Source organism: Penaeus vannamei, chromosome 23 (assembly GCF_042767895.1).
Source record: "Penaeus vannamei isolate JL-2024 chromosome 23, ASM4276789v1, whole genome shotgun sequence".
Lineage (NCBI taxonomy): Eukaryota > Metazoa > Arthropoda > Malacostraca > Decapoda > Penaeidae > Penaeus > Penaeus vannamei.
In genome coordinates this window covers 25,962,145-25,967,144 of record NC_091571.1, presented here as the reverse complement: position 1 = coordinate 25,967,144, position 5,000 = coordinate 25,962,145, and the positions used below count along the sequence as shown (strand labels likewise).

Below are 5,000 nucleotides of genomic sequence, written 5' to 3'. Positions count from 1 at the left end.
AATGTAAGATACTGCTCTTCCAATTAGTCAAAAAAAAATCTGAATAACTTTTGAATCTAAAGCAATTACTTTTTTTGACCTTCAGTGAATTTCTGTTGTGAAACAAATCCAAATACAGATTTCATAATATGCTGTTGTGAAAAAAGCAGATTTCCCACTAGGCCAATAGTTAACATTATCATTTAAAAATGCCATAAAGAAGGACAAACAATAACTAAGACAAGCATATGCATGTATACCTAAGCTTTCCTCTAAACTACTGAAGTGAAATCCTACTGCCAGATACAAAGCATATTGACATGTGTTCATAATTGTGACTGCATGGTAATACATTCAATTCAGATGTGTGTTTTTGTGTGTATAAAGGTGGTAATTTCCAACTTTAGAGAAGGTAGGAAACCTGTAAATGTCAAGGCAAAAAAAAGTCAAGTTTTGGACAAATATATGTGCCAGTTAAAATGTGCAAACATGTAAAGAAAAGCATAAACTTTGCATGTTGTGTGCCTTTTATCAACACCCATTTTACTCTATACATTCTATAGTCCCCATTATACTAGAAGTCCATAATCATCAAAATTTGTATTCCCATGATACAACATATTTCACCATGATTTCATAATCCAAGCAAATAACATGTATCAAGTATAAAATCAATTGCTGGCATTCACACACAAAAATGATGGAATTATTTGAAATGACAGAACAAATTCCCTGACATCAGATTATGGAAAGACCCACTTACCTGGAAAAGGCTTCAGCAACATAGGGCTCCAGATTGCTGAAGGTGACCGGTGCACCTCATCATAGGTGCTGAGAGGCAAGTCTTTGGGCTCCGCTAATAGAGTGGATCGTTTTCTCCCTTTGACAATTTCACAATAACAATCCTACAACACAGAGGAATGCAAGGCATGGGAATATTAGAATTCCATTTTCAAAGAAGATCTGGGCCAACACTTGTTTGTTAAGCTATGTTGATTTTAAAATAAAATGCCATTCAATATCAGAAAAAGAGTTTATGTAATTTCCTGCATGCTTCATTTACTGACGTGAAATCAATAAACTTCAATTCATTTCCTGCACAGGTTCCCAAAGGATATCTATCTGTATATGTCAGAAACTGAAGTCATTAACTGTCACCTTCCACTTACCTGTGACAGCAGATGGTTCCATTCCGCTCTGATGCCCTTGGAACTGGAAGTCTAAGAACAGTTCGTCCATCATGAGGATATTTCCACCAACTTATTCTTTCAGGTGTTGGTACCCAAACAGGCATTGAACACACAGACATTCATGGAAGAACTGTAAGCGATGTCTTGAGCCAGCATAAACCTGTGAGGAAAGGATCATCATCCACATATATGAAATACTGAAGTCGCTGTCTTCTTTATTTCTATTTACTATAGCACTGTGTCTCAATAAGAAAAACAAGTGTTGGTCAAATTTTAATTTCAATATCTTTAAACATTACATGAGAAGTTATAGTAACATCATTAACCTAAACAAAGTAAACTCTACCCTGTGCAAAGAACGTTTTCAGTCTTTGAACTTACCTTGATGGTATAGTTTGTGTTTGGGAGAGCATTAGTAGAAAGTGTAATTCCTGAGTGACCCAGCAACATTCTGTCTATAGTCATTATTATAATATCTTCTCTGGCCATCCCCATTGATGTAAGATGCTGTTTCCACAATTTCTATTTTATAATGGTCAATCACGCCATTGGGATTCTTTGGTGGTTGCCAGAGAATTTTGATGGTGCTGGGGACCTTATTTACACTATGCTCACATTCTAACAGAAGATCAGAAATCCTGTCTGGCACACCATTGAGGGTCATTCCAAACACAGGAGCTGAGAAATTTCCACAATCACGCTTTTCATCAGCAAAGACATCCATGCATGCTTTCACCTGGGGAAATGATGATAATGATACATGAAGATAGAAACACACAACTGAGAAGAAATAAAATACAAAAAATCAAAAGTTCAATATATATATATATATCAACAATCAATTACAATCCTTCTCCGGAATTATAGTAATTTCCTGCAGCTCATTGGGACCTTCCTGAAGTGTTAATAATTTGGTGAGTATCACGCAATATGTCTTGTATCTCTTGCTGCCAAGTGAAATTTTTAACTTCAAGCAAGAAGTTTTATGAATGAGAGGTCCCATGCTTTAGCCTTATTGGAAATGAGGATGTCTATGATGCATGTGGCAGCTGTCTTGAACATGTCAAGGCAGGCCATATATAATCTCTAATACACTGCAGCCTACTTTCTCCAAGGTACCACACTGAAGAGGACAGTGGGCTCCAGTAGACCTTGGAGAACATCATGAAAGATATACTTCCAATAGCACTAAAGATGAAACCCCAGACTTTGTCCACAATCATAAGGCATCAGTTCCATTTTTTATGTTTGTTAATTTGTTTCTCCCCTGCTACTGCTACTTTAACTTTTATGCTCCAATGTTAAGAAACAATTTGACATTCATTTTCAGGCCATGTAAAATTGAACTCTTTAAATAATAGAGTCCAAATCAGACCCTGACAAAAACTGAAAGTTCAGGTTTAGCAATTGGGAAGGAATGGGCAGCTGAAGAATTGCAATTATTAGGAATTAACAGATAAATGGACATGACAAACCATGAATTGGTACTGAGTTGCTGGCTTTAAAACCCTGTAAACATGTGATCTGAGGCTGGAGCTGGCTTCATGGCCTGCTGAGCATCTCCTGTGTTGGGGTCTGTCAGTGATAGAAGGTAATGTAACCAACGAACTCCTTTCATCTCTTCATCAGGCTGGCTCCATCCTACCGTGAGGGAATCCACAGTGGGTCCCCTTGGTGATGCATTGGGGGTGAACTTGGGTTCTGAAAATAAATGATAAAAATCAATTACCATAATGGTAATTATGGCTAGTATGGTAACAGGGAAGGGGAGGGGAGAGAAGGGGGAGGGGAAGGGGGAGGGGAAGGGGGAGGGGAAGGGGGAGGGGAAGGGGGAGGGGAGGGAAGGGGGTAGGGGAGGGGAGGGGAGGGGAGGGGAGGGGAGGGGAGGGGAGGGGAGGGGAGGGAAGGGGGGAGGGGGGAGGGGAGGGGGGAGGGAAGTGGGAAGGAAGGGAAGGGGGGAGGGGAGGGGAGGGGGGGAGGGAAGTGGGGAAGGGAAGGGGGGAGGGGAGGGGAGGGGAGGGGAGGGGAGGGGAGGGAAGGAGGATGGGGGGAGGGGAGGGGAGGGAAGGAGGGAGGGGAGGGGAGGGGAGGGGAGGGAAGGGTGGAGGGGAAGGGGGGAGGGGAGGGGGGAGGGGAGGGAGGGAGGGGAGGGGAGGACGGAGGCGAAGGGTGGGAGGGGAGGGGAGGGGAGGGAAGAAGGGGGAGGGAGGGGAGGGGAGGGAAGGGGGGAGGGGAGGGGAGGGAAGGGAAGGGGGGAGGGGAGGGAAGGGGGGAGGGGAGGGAAGGGAAGGGGGGAGGGGAGGGAAGGGGGGAGGGGAGGGGAGGGGAGGAGGGAGGGGAGGGGAGGGGAGGGAAGGGGGAGGGGAGGGGGGAGGGAAGGGGGGAGGGGGGGGGAGGGAAGGGGGGAGGGAAGGAGGGAGGGGAGGGAAGGGGGGAGGGGGAGAGAAGAAGAGGGAAAAAGGGGAAGGGAAAATAACAAAAAAAAATGTGTGCATATAACATTTATATACACACACACACACATGTAAAGCAAGCAAAACACACACACACACACACACACACACACACACACACAACACACACACACACACACACACACACACACACACACACACACACACACACACACAAATGAACTTGGAACATGAATTTCCAAGAATAACTGTATCCTGCCAATTTTTTTCCATTTTTTTATCTTCACATATCCACTTGCTGATGGGAGCGCCTATAGCTGTTATGTGAGGTATCACTCTAGCAAGCTAGCAGGTGGACTGCCTGTACACAGCACACAGCCTGTGTTAGACTGTTCCATAATAATTACATCACAAAAAATTCTGGCCCCATCATGACAGAAATATATCATGTGGAATAAGATGTCCAAAGTGTTCAGTTTTCAAAGAAGATAGAATTGTGATCTAAACCATAAATCTTGGACCTCACCCCTTCAGTAAGGGAAAGGGTCACAATCTCTTCTCTGCTCTCCGTTTCTCCTACTTCATTTGCAACCACAACTTTCAGGTGGAATCTCCTCCCCTGGAGTACCAACATCTTCAAGAACTTTATTTGTAGACTCAGCAATTACTTCTGACTGTTCTTCAAAGTTGCTCTCTGCTCTGGCCACCTATTATAAAAATGAAGTATTAACATTTCTACAAAAATTAACATGTATAAATAAAATGTAGCAAATCTAAATATGTTATCAAATTTAAAAGGTCTATGGATTAACAATATATATACTCCACACTTTAAAATTAATGAATGAACAATAAAAAAGTATAAATATATAGACATCTTTTATAGAAACAATCGTCTAAGCATGACATTATCACACTTACCAAGATTTTCATTTCATGAACAGGAGCATTATTCTCCTTGACTGACCATTCTGCTTGAATTTCTTTAGGGCCAACAGCACGCACCTTTGTCAGATTTACCTCTGGGGAATCTAGTAAAAGACAATACAGTTACAAAGGCTTGATATAACTTGATATGAATAAGACAACACATTTCCAAATCATAATTTAAAACATAATATATACTTTTCTAATGATTTCAATATAAAAACATAATTAGAAAAAAAAACAGCAATTAAAGTTACCTTGAACAAGCAGAACAGGTGTTCCACTCTGGTCACCATTACCAATGGTGTTTGAGGCTTTACACTCATATGTTCCATTATCTTTCAGTGTTACATTTTCTATCAGTAGATCTGAAAGGTGCAAATCTGATTCCTTGCTGGTTTCTACATTGTACCTGTAAAAAATGATAGTGATTTTAAATTGATAAATTCCCTCAATGCTAAGCTTGATCCTCATAACTTATCTGGCTAAC

General features: G+C 41.7%; 1 protein-coding gene and 1 pseudogene across 3 annotated transcripts in view; one reads left to right on the top strand and one right to left on the bottom strand.

The window, feature by feature from the left end:
- Window positions 1-5,000, top strand: part of LOC113812510 (serine/arginine repetitive matrix protein 2) — a 497,858-nt gene that overhangs the window by 273,453 nt on the left and 219,405 nt on the right. The gene's annotated exons all lie outside the window — the stretch shown is intronic.
- LOC138866025 (tyrosine-protein phosphatase 69D-like) overlaps window positions 1-5,000 on the bottom strand; it is a 55,691-nt pseudogene that overhangs the window by 20,179 nt on the left and 30,512 nt on the right.